This window comes from Eleginops maclovinus, chromosome 12, assembly GCF_036324505.1.
Source record: "Eleginops maclovinus isolate JMC-PN-2008 ecotype Puerto Natales chromosome 12, JC_Emac_rtc_rv5, whole genome shotgun sequence".
Lineage (NCBI taxonomy): Eukaryota > Metazoa > Chordata > Actinopteri > Perciformes > Eleginopidae > Eleginops > Eleginops maclovinus.
In genome coordinates, this window is record NC_086360.1 from 24923196 (window position 1) to 24938624 (window position 15429).

Here is a 15429-nt window from a genome sequence, read left to right on the forward strand (position 1 = left end):
GTATCCTCAGCACTGTAATACACTGTGAACATAACTCAAAGGAGGATAAAATGAGAAACGCAAGAGCATCAGACGAATAAATTCAAAGTAATGGACTGCTCATGATGTTGTGCGTAGTATATATACCCGTGTGAGATAAGAAATTACTTTAATGCCTGCGAGAAGAATTCAGATGTTTTTGTCACGATCTGCAAGCCAAACTAATTTCTTTCTGCTTTCATTTGTTCCACTAAAGGTGTTAATATTTTACTATAATGTGAGGAATCCTTCCTGGTTGCTTGACTTGCAATACGGTATTACATAGGCAGTTCTAGGGAATTAAAGTGAATAAAAGAGACAGATGCAACAGCAGTGAATCACTAGATGGACTGCAGTGCTCACCTTATGTTGTAAAAAAGACGTTCTGCTTTATTTATGTGATTCAGAGAACACAGAAAAAGATGGGAAACATAAAAAAAAGATGCATGTGAAAGCAGATCTGTGCAATTTAAACGCAGCACATCACAGTGACACGGCAATAATTAAGATTGCAGTTTCTTTTCTCTGAAGTTTGCATAATATTTAGCACACACTTGACTTTGGGAGAAGGAATAATTATACCTGACACTGAAAATGTAATTAAGTGAGTGAGGTTTGCTATTATAGCGCTGCAGACTCTCGCTTATATAACATATATGATGCATTTTGGACTTTCAGCACGGGCTTGTGAATCAACTCTGCTCATTAAATGAAACAAAGGCTGGCCATAGCAGTTCCCAAGCGGTGGGTTCCAGATGGCAGTGAGAGGTAATTGAAAAATGTGAACTTCAATACCCTGCATTCATTCAACCCAAGTGGTGGCTGTAAAAAGAAACACAAATATTTCTGCCTCTCCGATGCCTGCATGAAATGACCAATTCAATCAGTGCTTTTTTTAAAGTACACTATTACAACCCTGAAAAGCCTTTTATACCTCAACAATTTCTGCCTAACTGCTACCTGTTTAAGAGATTTCTGAACAAAAAAGCGTTTCCATAATCATATCTAGTTCAGGTTCAAGGGTTTCTATTATGATGTGCACATTAGCTACAGTGTAGTTATGGTAATACAATTCTTAGGTCCTGACCTCCTCCAACAATGCAACATATCAGTAAAGGACATAAGACAAAATAAGAAAGTAAAACTCTAAAAAATAGTGCAACATGAAACTAAAATGGTGCAGGTTGGGTTGTTAGACGGGTCTAAATGTAGTGCATATGAAGTATATACATATTAGAAAAGTAAATAAACACAATAAGCTAAATGATACAGAGCCTGTTGAAATGATCAAGTAGGGCAGGATTCTATGGACATGTAAAAAGAATGAATTGTACAATAACCGATTAAAGATTCAATATTGTTCAGTGAAGTACAATTAAATCCTGTTTGAAGTTCATTCATGTTAAGGTGATGGAAGGAAAGTGTCTCTTCATACTTTCAAATCATTGTAGGGCAATACTTTTTTTAAAAGGCCAATGAATTCCTTGTCACAAATTGTGTTTCTAAAGAAAAACTGGAATCCTTCACATATTCGGTTGTCTGAAAAAAAGTTAAATGGTCTGAAAAATGCTTCTGACATTTTCTATCACATTTATTTCCACCCAATGTTCAAGAAGGATGGCAACTCTTCCAGACACGGCTGTCCTTCCCTTCTATTCAGTGTCCAGTGGAGTTGGTTTGACCTTCTTACGGCTTTTATATGTGTTCAAATGTCTCTCATGAACCGCAGTGTTATTTAAAAAAGGACATATTAAGCTCATTTAAAGCTCGATGCTTTAATGTTCAAAAAGCTCTTTATTTTTCTCATACTGCCTGTACTGCAGCACCTATTTTCACCCTCCGTCTGAAACCAGAGCCCAGTCTGCTCTGATTGGTTGGCTGAGATAGCCACGTGTTACTTAGTGAGGTCACTATGTTACAGAAGTAAACAAAGGACTACAATCAAGGCGAGGGTGAAACTCCCTATGAAGGGAACCTTGGGATTTGGGCCTTTGCAGACCATTTACATGCACAACAATGTATATTATAACACACTGCAGGAGAAGGAAAACCCCAAAAAGCACAAGCTCCAATAAAATGCTTTACAAAAGGAGTGCACATCCCATTATGAATATATAGGGGGCATTACGTTAGATATGTTATTGGGGAAAAGGCAAATAAGCTCTACAACTCCTTTGAAGTTGTCTCACAGTAAATGAGAAAAACTGTTATTGACTTCACAAATAAAAGAGATGATTTTTCAATTAATTGCTGTTGATGCTTTAATTGACTGTCTCTTTGTTGTCACTTAACAAAAGGTGTTGCGTATGACACGTTGTTTGACGGGTGAATATGGTTTCGTCTGGGAGGAGAGAAACGCAGAGACAGAATGCAATTTGAAATCATAGCAAGGGCCGTATATATATATATATATATATTCTTTTTTCAAGCAAACATCTTCTTTGTCAGCAGAGAAGAGTGGACAGCCAGTATTGAACCAGACCACTTGAGATGTAATTCCTTGCTCCAATGAAGAAAGACTGGACATCTCTATTGTCAGGCCCAAAAAAAAAAAAAGTGAAGCTGAAAGAAAGAGAGAAGGACAGAGCGAAAGAGAAGCATCAGCAAGAACAAAGAGGCATTGAGGGAGAAGACGACTCAGGCTACTGGAGCTTTGAAACAATCCGATATAGATTCTGCCATGGCTGTGCGACTTTGACTGCGTCATGCTCACATCTCTGCCTCTCACATGTGGGGCGGTTATTGATGGAGCCGTCATATCCAAGCTGAACATCTGTAATGAAATTCTAGTCCTCTTATTGGATTTGGTGATGGGATCTCTGTCTCTCTCACAGTTGTATTCTGGCCTTTATTGCACAGCCATCCCGTGGAGGGCACATTATACATACACACACACTGTACAGCGCATGGAGTCTTGCGCGTATAGGGATTATGTTGATGCCCACCATCGTAGCTATTGTTTACTCTCTCTGGATTGGTCTGTCAACACTGCATTTTTACTGCATTTTAATTCAGTTTTTCATTCTCAGAATAGGTAATAGCTAAATGTAGTTTGCACTCTCTGAAAACATATTATATTTTTGCAAAAGGAGAGGCAAACATAATGGAAGCAGGCTAATAAAGAAAAAGCAGAAGTGAAAAGCAGTGGTGGAACCAGCAGTGACTGCAGGATGCAAGCAACAATAGGTGGTTGGTGGGAAAAGTGGCATAACTGGGAGGAGAGATTGTGTGTAAATTAATAGAAATGAAGAAGAATACAACACATTTGGGCAGAAAAGAATGAAAGAAATGGTACTATGCAAAGCAATTTATGAATAATTTATCTGCAACGCACTGGAATCTGAATATTAGAGAGGTCCATGAAGAACAGTCGTGGTCACGGGAGGAGCTTTCATCCACATTTCCAAAGGGAGAAAAAACGAAAAAGGGAAGAGAGCAAAAAAAGAAGGACAGCACAAACAGAGTGACGAGACAGAGTATAAAATTCACATGACAGGTCTCGTTATCTTGAATGCAAATGCAGCCTGTGTGTTTACTGGAGTGACACATTGGTTCTTTTATTGATAAATTGAGGACCGCTATGCTATACTGCTACCAATATACTTTGCAGTGGCCCGGGTAGAGGACCCACTCTAAAGGCATAGATGATGACGGACTGTTTAGACTGCCTCTCATTATTCTTGCACCTCCTGGCCCAGCCAGTTTACATGTTTATGACGTGCACACAGCGAAAAGATTCATTATTCCTGCTGCCTGTGGTGATTTAAAATGCTATGGCTGAATTTTTGGATTACATGAGCTTTCAAAAAGAATTACCCTCGGTTTTTCTCACAACTGGAATATTTGAATTTTGAGCAGATGACCCATCAAGGACCCTCTTTTGGATGATACAAAAAACAGCAATACAGCAACGATTTTTGGCAATTTCACTTGCATTTCACAATCAACCCTTTGGGAATTTTGATAACATGACTGCAGTATTTTGTCAAAGTGGTTGGAGGAAGGAATTGTTAAAAATAAAACCTACCCAGCTCTGTTTATTGCATGTCTTGTGCTTTTATTTTCCACAACACACCATATGTTCTCCATCTATTCCCAAAATGTTAACCATCTGAAACATCACACTTCATTCATAAAAGACTCTGTGAGTTGTGGATAATCCATTATGCAAAAAATATTCCATCCATACCTCTGAGTTGGATATATAGGATCCCATTCTCTCTGTGGACATGCACACACTGCATGATGCGAGTGTCTTCCAGACTTGTAACGATATTTTCATGAGCTGTACATATTCCAGCAGGAGTGGTGTGTGAGATCTGATCATTGAAGAAGGCTTTTGAAGGTCAAAGTATTACTTTTATAAAGCTTCAAAAGGTACAAGCAGTAAAGAAGTGGGTTGAAAAAAGTAAGTTTATTGGATATTCAGAAACTCAGTTCAATTAAAGAGATTCACAACTCAATGCATTTCTTTCTCCTTTTCCTTTCGCTCTGATGAGCAAGTGTTCCCCCCCGCTGATAGGGCTGCAGGGCTACAAAACCACTCACTACCCCTCGACCAATTAGAAAATTACTCAGCACATGAAATACTGTACGCTGTAGTGCTTCATCAATTACCGTAAAACTGAGTATTTCGCTGCTCCAGCAAATCTGCCTTCAACTGTGGCAGTAGCTCTTGTTTATTTCTTGGCGTTAACAGTCAGATCATAACCAACAGCAAATAATTAATGAATTATAAATATTTGAGTGTGCTGTACAACCCAAAGCAAGTGGGGAAATGTTTAGATCTGGAATAATTATTTGGGATCATTCATAATGATTGAGATGGCGTGTCAACATCTCAAACAGTATTGATAGAAATGCACTATCATAATGAATATTACATTAGTCAGTATCAGCAGCCAATGAATTAAAGCCCCTAAATAGTGATGAAGTGTTTCAACAGCGCATGAAATAACTTCAAGAAAGAAAGAGGGATTTGTAGTCCGGCTAAAAACACAATGGAGTTAAATTCAGATAAAAAAACTACAGTGAAAGTGTGAAGAGAGATTTATTGAGTTGAGACGAAGTCCGAGTAAAGGTGAACATCATACAAAGCTCAGTGCAAGGTAGAGAGCAGCTCTGGGGATCTCAGTGTGGTATCGCAACTACGTGTGTGTGTGTGTGTGTGTGTGTGTGTGTGTGTGTGTAAGGGTGTGTTGAAGCTTGTATTTTCAGGTCTTAGCCCAGGGCCGTTGGACTACCCTGAGTGTGTGTACTTTATGTATGCATCGAGGCATAGAGTGAGAGGAGAGCAGCGAAGGATGAGAGGGGTTAGGAGGGATGAACAGAGGGAAGAAGAGTTGGTGATGACCACCTCCTCAAGCCCCCCTCCCCCCCCCCTCTCCCCCCTTCCTCCTCCTCTCAGCCTTTTCCCTGTCTCCCCCCTCAGAGGTGAACTCCAGGTTTGTATTCTGAATCAGGCTTGGCTGGACAACTGCACTCCACAACCAACAGAACCTGACCCCAGAGAGCTTCCAGCAGCTGTGGACTGACGTGCTGAACAAACCAATGTCAGGTCGAAAAACCTTTTCTTACAACCACACACAAGGCAGGGCTAAGACGGAGAAGGAGAGAGAGAGAATGAGAGAGAGAGAGAGAGAGAGAGAGAGAGAGAGAGAGAGAGAGAGAAAGAGAGAGAGCGAGGTAAGGGGAGCTCAGGGAGGAAAGGTAGAGGAAGAAATTTAGACAAGGAGAAATAACGAGAGTGTTGGGGAAATGGATGAACAATCAAGGGGAAGGAGGGTGATGTCTTACAGATAGTGATGAGAAATGGAAAGGCCTACACAGTGTGTGTGTTGTGTGTGTGTGTGTGTGTGTGTGTGTGTGTGTGTGTGTGTGTGTGTGTGTGTGTGTGTGGTATGTATGGGTATAAAGTGCAGTTTTGAAGAGAGGGGGCAAAAGACAGTTGTGTGGAGCAGGGCAAAAAACACCCATAAAAGTGAGAAAATCACAAACCTGGAGATTTGCTGTGCTCCCTTTCTCCCAGTACTGAAATTTCGAGGTGGATACTGTTACACAGACACACACCAAGTGCTGCACTTTGTAGCTACAACTGGCAAAGGTTCTGAAGATGGAGAAAAATAATAACTTGTGATCACTCCTTTTTCAGGAAAATGCTGCATTTTGTAAGAATGGGCTGATGGAAGAACAGAATACCTTTAATAAACACTATCTTCTTTAAAGTGGTATATATTCAACTGCAGACGGCAAGATATCTCTGTTAAAAGATATTTCGACTTACTGTTGGGCACTGTTTAAAATGGTGTCATGGTAGGCTTCGAGTATTATGGTGCACCTAACCATTGCATTTTTTTTTTTTACAGTAACATGGTACATACTACGGAGTAGAGGCACTTTTTTTTTTCAAAACATTCCGCCATTCCGACATGAGGTAATTAATATCTGTTTCAAGCATCTTGAGGAAGTTGGTGGAGACGTAGGCCTAGCCTTGAGACGAGACGGTGTTAGTTAAGGATCCACCTGGGAGAAGTCATCTCTGCAAGTGTGTGTGATGTGCTGGGAGGGTGAAGCATTCGGTGCGGTAGTTGACACTGTCAGACACGCAGGGCCCCCCTCCCCCCTCATGGACGCTTCTGATAGCCCTCCCGAATCCACCGCCACTGCTCCTCCAAGTCTCTCCATCGTCATCCCATCAGCTCCGGTCTACAGCTCCGCAGAAATGGGAGCAACCTCGATGGCTTGCATAGCTTTAACTTTCTTTGAGCGACTCCCTTGTAGATCGGATGCAGGGCGATCGACAACAACAAAATTGAGTGCCAACCAGTCAGTGCATCCATTACAACAATAGGCTATATTATATTATACAAAATAAACTGAATATGTTAAAAAAGTATATGTTAAAACGACACACAAACAAAAATGAATGAAAGAAAGATGATGCCCTGACGCGCATGGGTAGACTGTCGGAATGGCGGTAGGCCTACTAAACTGTCGGAATGGCGGTACTAAAATTGTGTCGTAGTAGGGGTATGTTGGAATAGGGGCATGTCGTTATAGGGGGATGTCGGAATAGGGGGATGTCGGAATAGAGGGTTAGCCCAAAAATGCCATGGTACTTGTACTTGTACTTGTACCATACTGTATTAATGTAGCTACTGTGGCTAGCTGTAGCTATGTTAGCTGTAGCTACTGTGGCTAGCTGTGTAGCTACTGTGGCTAGCTGTTTATACGTTTCCAGTTGTTATGCTAAGCTATGCCAAGTAGCTGCTGGCCTTATCTTCAAAACTGGCAACATATATCATAACTTACTTTTTGCCAGAAATAAAATAAGCTTATTTCACTAAAAGGTTGAAGTATTGCCGTAACAGTGCACAATTAATGAGTCACAATATTTCATAGCAAAGATTTTCTATTTTGGCACAAACACTGAAAACAGGAAGAGCCAGGAACACAATTTCCACCCATCCAGGATGAAATATCTGGCTCATGACTCTGGTAAATGAATAATGGCTGTTTCTCTACTTTGATTTTTGTATTAAATTAAGTGTGTGTGAGCTCTAGAAGTGAAGGAATGGACAAAGCTAGTTTTTATGCTAAGCTAAGCTAACTTGGCCCACGGTAAGCCTTGAGGACAGATAGAATTGATCTTCTAATCTTCGCAAGAAAGTGATTAATATTTCCCAAAATACTGACTAATGCCCTTACGTTAAAACAGCACAACAGGGAGGTTTATTTAGTGAGGCGGATCAATGTGTAATATCTCCAAGAAATCTACACGACTTTATCATTAATGAATGCTGGCTCTCTCCATCCCTGACATGATGACTGCTCCATCTTTTAAGAAGATATCACTGGAGACTCGGTGAGATGGAAAGAAATGATAGAGTGAGTAGGTCCGGACAGAGAGGAAGACGGTAAACATTTCATGGAAAAATAGGGAGGAGGGGTGATTAATTGAGGGGGTCAAGTGAGCTGAAAGAGAAGATGGCTGCTTGTTGATGCTCGCGGCTAATGGGGGGAAGACAATAAGACAGTAATGGACAAACACAAAGTTGATGATTTATTCTGAATGCTTCCTGTCAACAGAAGTGCTACTGTGCATCTGTTTTGCTCTGATTTGAAAGGGAGATTTTTTTGACCAGACAGAAGGATTAAGTGTCCTTCTGTTGGAGCATTTTTAAAGCTAATTCACAGCAGACCACTTCATCCAAGGCAGTGGCATTCAAACACCTTTAATACTCCTTTTGGCCTTCTGATCTAAAGTTTTCATTCAATTAAATAAATTGCCCTTTATAAGTGTTGGTACATTTGAATGCATCACAGAAAAAGCACTGCAAAGGCGACTTCGGTATTTTGAGGACAAGAACTCTATAGCAAGGAGACTGTATGCGTTATCATGCGAACTATATGGTTTATAATCAGATTGCAAAACTTTCGGCCTGAATTGTCTTTCTTGCGTGGGTATCTTTTCTTTTAATCTTCTGTCACCTGGGACGCACAATCCACTGATACGGGAATAATAATGTGTCTTTGGGAAAAGGATTTAAATTGTGAGGGGGTAGAGGATAAGGAGAAAAATCCCAACATCCCAAACTTAAGTATTCAAGTGACAGTGACAGGTTTAGCGTGACAGAGCCTTAAATTCATTATGATATTTATTCTCACTCTCTGTCTCTCCTCATTTTTCACTCTCCCAGCACCCCCATTGGCAAGCTACAATAAAAAGTAGTAAAGTGCACTATGAAACCTTCCCATTTTCCTTCCAGAAATTATAGATGTATACATGCATGGCTGTTCTAAGAGTTGCAGCTCTAAACTCTCAGCTGCATGTTTCCCTCTCCCGCCCTCTGCAGCACTCAGGTCTAATGAGTTGAAACAAAAAGGAGACCAACTGCTGACGGTAGTGGATGAGCATTAGCCTGAACCAGGCCTCATGCAGACCCACTTATCTGTAAATCACCTGTGTTCTGCAGACCGTATGGCCAATTACATTGAGCTAAAGCAGTACACCAGAAACAAATCAGACCACAGTGTTGTCATCCACTTATTCCCTCATCCAGAGAGATTTCCTGTTATTTTATTTAGCTTTTATCTTATAGAGGATAACCTTATTAGGATGTAATGTATTTTTCAAGATCTGGCTTTTTCTTCACTTGCCCTGCTCTGGTCAAACATCTGCGGTGTGCAGTGTGTATGTCTGAGTGTGTGAAGCTTCTCCAAGTCATTATTCTTTTAGTGTAATATTATTTAAGGTTTTTTAAAGTTTGCCGCACAGCACTGCTGGACATCAATTGATTCTCTGCATGAATTTTTCCAATAAGAACTGCAGTCCACAGTGGAATAAAATAGCACTTTCTTTCCACTTTCTGAGGTCACAGGGCGTAGGAGGGAACTGAACTTCTCTCAGCACAGCGGAGTCAAAACACTTCTGATCCAGGATCTGTTTAAACTTGGTCTCAGCCATCCCTGTTGAGTCCCCTCGAACACAAAGGAATTGACCGTGGTATTGATTTGCATGTAAGAGGCAGAGATAACATTGACATGACATTATGTCAAGTCATTTATCTTTCGATTTTCAGATAAAATGATTGACAGCAGAAGGGGATTCTCATTGAGGTCGAGTAGCCTCCCTATTCTTTAAAATTATAAATCAGTGCATGAAAGTCAGACTGACTGTGCTGATAAATGGACTGAGCAGGCGTGTTTGATGTCTGATGCTTTCTCACCAAGGAAGAGTCCATTTAAAATAACCCATCTGCAAAACGCAGCCTTTGAAACACAAGGTAGTAATTATTGATATTAACTCAACAGAGAATGAGAACATGTCAAGCCTCAACCATAATTTTCTTTCTGTGTATTTGCAGGTAAGTGTTTATGTTTATGCACCTGTGCCCACGGGTGTGCACATTTTTGTGAGTCCACTCTTCACTCAAATTACACACTTTATTATCTGGTCTCCACAGCTAGCAAGCTCATTTGGCAATTAGATTTAAAACAGCAATACATATAGAATAATGTGGGGAAAAAAAGGAGAGTGATTTCAAAATTGTTTCGTCGGGGGTTGGTCCAAATCACAACTGGGCGTCTGGAAAAAAGCAGATTGAAAGACGTAATGGCAACGACTAACTGCTAGCCAGTGTTTATGTGCATTCAGGCCCCCTTGCTGAAAGCAGTATTTTCTCCACAGTTTGAAATCCTTTTTCCCAGGATAATTATCCATTGTAGATGCCCATCCTCAGATAATGACTGCCTCACCACTGAGCTAGGAAATTAACAGAGACCCTGTGTGCTCCAAGCACAATGGAGGAACTGCCCCCCGTATTATGCACTCAGCTAATTTTAACCAAGGAGAGAATGGGGAAGCTGTTGTTAATACTTCCCGTCTGCTTATAAGGAGTAACATAATTTCATTTCTTGTATGATATCATCAAAAAGAAAGACAAAATCATAAGAAATAATGTGTGTGAGACCTTGGTTTATGAAGGGAATGGCAACAGTGCCCCCTTGTGAAGCAGATGAGCGACTCCCTCTGCATTCAGTATCACTCTCAAGATTTTCAATGGCTTCACATTTTTCTTTTCTTTTATACACGAAGAAACTGATTTGTGCGGTTCAGCCTCATACTGTCATCACACCTTAGTTACTCCAGCCATGCTAAAAGGGATTAAGTGATCAGGAAAGATCAGGACTGACAAAATGGCTGAGGAAAACGGGTTATGTGTAGTGGGGTTATTTTAAGGTACAAGCTTATAACAGTTTGTGGCAGAGAATAAAAGACGGATAAAATAACAGTTTGAATAAAGTGCAATCACAAGCTGGTATTATGTCTACAGGAGGATTTCTATAAGTGCATTAGTGCAGTGGGGCTTCAGCTTTAATTAGTGTAGTAAGTATTAACATTTTTGTTTAATACTGTGATAGTGTTCACATAGGCTTAATTACATGATATTGAAGGCCATTTTTCACCAGCTTGGCCTCTCTGTAAAGTAATAACTACTGGCTAGCAGACCGCTTTTTTCATGATTCAATTGAGACACTTGTTGAGAGCTGGCATGAGTCAGCTCTAGTTTAACAATTTGCATATATTACACCGTCAATCTTTAGTAGAAACTACAAAAAAACAATAAGATCTGGAGCTTTCTCGAACGGATTGTGGAGTAAGGAGTGTATTCTGCTATTCTGTTCACACTACCTGAGTGTGCACCTTGCTGCAGTTAATAGCTTAGTTACACTCCATATAATCCCCATTAGCAGATGCTTAAGACTTGTGAAAGCAGTAAACTGTTGCTAGCCTGTGAAGTGTTAACCACCGGGAGGGATAGATGACTTGATTTGTGAAATTGAAATGATGCACGTTAACACCTGGGGGGTAAAACGACTGGATCAGGGTGACTTTGGCAGTGATCCATCTGTACTACATATGCACAGAGTCACCCTGCGCCTCCCAGCTGCTGAATCAAAAACTTAAATCATTACAAAAGATTCTTCTATTAACCCCACAATTTAAAAGAACTATGTCCATATCGGTCTGAAAGGTAAAATAAGGTTGGAACAGAAGCTTCGATAGGGATTCAGTGAGCACCAGAGGCTTCCCTGTCCTACCAATAACCTCTCACTTCACATTTCCACGGATCAACATGTATATTGATGAGTAGCTATATATGTGCTTGATCCTGTACCCTTATCTGAAGTCAGTGAATCCTTCTTCGTCTGTGAGGACAATGCTCGTCTTGGCTCTTTGCCCAACACCTTCAACACAGAGGCTGTGTTGATGAATTAAAGCATTATCAAACTGTGGCTTAGTGGAGTTGAGCGAGGTACATTAAATCAATACTAATAACCCCCTGTGTGTGTTTGCGTGCGCGTCTCGGTGACAACACCATCGCCTGGGTGTGTAATGCGTGCTTTGCTCTTTACTCGTTCCACTCATCAGGTGTGTGGGACAGACAGACAACTTTATTGTCCCCATCTAACCTGACAGGCTGTTACTGTGCGCCCTGACCGCTTGGTGCCAGGCTTATTTATATGCTGCCGGTGTGAGAGATCTTTGGGAGAGCAAATTGCCTTGCACAGAGAGAGACAGCCATCGCTGCTTTGAAGTGTGAGCATCTGTGTGTGTGTGTGTGTGTGTGTGTGTGTGTGTGTGTGTGTGTGTGTGCATGTGTGCAACCTCACATTTCAAGTCTTCCAGGACAAGTTGTACCTATTTACGCCAGGGGAAAATACAAATCTGTGCATGGATTGTATTTATCGATGACAAGGTTCTGTTGTCTGTTGTCTGGCAAGTGAGCACAGGAGATTTATTGAGTTCAGTGGGAACCCTTGTTCTTGCAGGTCAACGAGCAGGTCAATGTGTCTCTTGCTCTCCCTGGTTCACACAGCTCTCGGTGGAATTGTGATGTGCGTGGCTCCGGGGGCTGCCCTGCACCTGCTGTACCTGCCATCGTTACACACCGTCCCCGCAGAGACTGACTCCATGACATGTCCCCTTTCGCAGCGGCAGAATATGAGGTGGTCATACATCATAGGCCAAGCGTGTCCTCTGAGACAGGGACAGAAAGAAAACAACAGAATCAATAAATCTTTAGCTTAAAGCCCTAGTTTTGTACACTTTCTCTCCTTACCCAAATTCTTCTTCCATTTCTTGTCCATTCTTCTTTCCACTTTGTCTTGTCCATAGTGACATCATCTATCTATGTCTGACTCCAACCCCTGTCAATATTATCTCTATCTGCCCTTCTGCTCGGCCCCAGGTGAACATGCTGATACACGGCGGAGCTGTCAGCCTTGACTGGAGATGGGGGGAAAAAATAGAAAAGCACTTTGGAAATAAAGAAAAACACCAAGGCCTGAGGATTACCGAAGGCCATTCAGCTTGTTAGTGCAGCGGCACCTACATCAGGAAAAATGCATAGTTAAGTTTTTGCAGCGAGGCTGAGTGATTCAGACTCTGGAGGGGCGAATGTTCCCCAAATAGACAGTTTACATGATGGAGGGCCTTGTGTAGTACCCACAAACCATTTCAGACAGCAGTGGAAATGCTATTAGAGAGATAGAAGGAGCACTGGGGAGTAGTTCACGGTAATTAAACTGGAGCGTCAGTGTCACTGCTACCTGTTTACGACCCAAAGAGTAGCAGTTTCCTGTGGTGGAGAGGTTTGGCTTTCATTTATTACCATCGATTACCATTATGAAGTCCTCCCACAAGGGATTTGGAATATATTTTGGGAAATGGTACCATAATCTCTCTTGGAAATATTCCACACACAAAAACGATCCTTCAGAGATTGTAGTTGCGGTGAAGTTGTAAAGTAGAGATGAAAGGTTCAAAATGTGCATGCTTTTTATGTATTCTGGAACTATTTTGCTAATTAATATTTAAAAAGCTGCGCTTATTCAGGCCTGAAAAAAATATGTGTGTAAGCATGTCGGACTGCTTTTAATAGCAGGGGGCTTTGCTTCAGTGCCAGTGATCATTTGGTAAAAGTAAGCATGTTTTACTCTTCTTTCAACTCATTTGGTACGACATCAAAAAGCTCAAACTGATTTATTTATGTAAAAAAAACTCTTGCAAAAGAAGAACTTTAATTTCAAGTTTCAGTCTGTTCAGGAAATTCTGAAATAAACGTTACCAACGTTTCCACAATATGACTCATTATAAATGTAAATGACAGCGGTTAATCCTACATCTACTGTGCATGTTTCTCAATGTGTGATACTATTGTGATTCAACACTGTCTTTTAAATCTCCAGTGTTTTATGGATTCACATTGGATTCACATTCAGCTGCCTACATCGACCAGTCTGCCAAAAAAAGGCATATGTGTAAATATAGAGCAGGCTTACATAAGAAATTGGATTTTGAGATTGGCAACGTGTCTGTCTGTGTGTTTGTCTCTCTGTGTGTGTGTGTGTGTGTGTGTGTGTGTGTGTGTGTGTGTGTGTGTGTGTGTGTGTGTGTGTGTGTGTGTGTGTGTGTGTGTGTGTGTGTGTGTGTGTGTGTGTGTGTGTGTGTGTGTGTGTGTTACTTTCTAAATACTTGTTAAGAACTACTTCATCAAAATCCTTAGGGTCTGAACGCATAAAGTATGTGTCTATGTATTTCATTTGTACATGAAGATGATTTAAGTGTGCATATGTGTGACAGAAGTGTGTGTGTGTGTGTGTGTGTGTGTGTGTGTGTGTGTGTGTGTGTGTGTGTGTGTGTGTGTGTGTGTGTGTGTGTGTGTGTGTGTGTGTGTGTGTGTGTGTGTCTCATCTTTGCTCAGCATCTGGCCATCAAAATTGACAAGGGTCAGTTTCTTGGGCCAGCTGGGTCAACAACATTATGCTCAGCCTCTTTATTCAACTGGGTATTGATCTTCCCCCGTGCGTTAATATGTGTGTGTGTGTGTGTGTGTGTCTGGGGGGGGGGGGGGGGGGGGGTCGAGTGAAGATAAGCAGAGAGATGGGGCCAGGCCAAGGAAAAGGAGGCACGTTCTGGAAGAGTAAATTTGACATAAAATCCAATCAATTGCTGCGGTCCCATTCCCAGTGTGACAGTCTGCTCCTTCAAGAAGTGAAAACACAAAACTCACATGAGTAATCACGGCGGTTCATTCACTTTGGCAGAAAACACAAACATCTCTTAATTGTATTCCTGTAATGCGATCTTTAGAGACCTGGCAGGAGATTTATATGACAGTGAGTGCAAACACACACACACACACACACACACACACACACACACACACACACTACCAAGTTTGGGCTGTAACGAAATACCTGTTAATATGTGATCGGGATACCAAAAGGATTGTAGTTCCTTATACTTAAATACAAAATATCTCATCAGAGTAATGTTACATTTGTTACTAGCAGGATTAAAATGTTCCAATACATTTACAATTCTAAGAAGCACACGCACACACACTCGTCTCAAACAGGTGAAACGAGTCTGGAGTGAGACCATCGCTATTCCAACAGTTCATCATTGTGGCCTCCAGTTCAAATAAGGCTTTCACTGGGTGGAAATTGAGCCATTATTTTGTGTTTAAAGAAGAGGAAGAGAAGCAACATTATCTATCAGTAAGCAAGCTGTGCCTTCCAGCTGTTAATATACTGTCGTCATCCAAGGAGTCCACATCTAATTTGAAACAACATTTACAGGTAAATGCTTTTTAGATAAAACTAATGTGTTGTCCAGTTCTTGTAATGGGAAGCTGTGCTGCCAGAATTTTCTTTGTCTTTTCCTCTAGGCTCATTTCAATCTTCTGCTTTTGGTTATCAATATGTTATTATCCACAGTAGGTGGTCATCTGATTTGTCAAACTAGAATACTGTGTATGCTTTTCTCTTGCATTTATTTGCATTGGATTTGAAACTGAGGACCAAAAGTAACAGAACAATTAGCTGACATTACTTTCATAT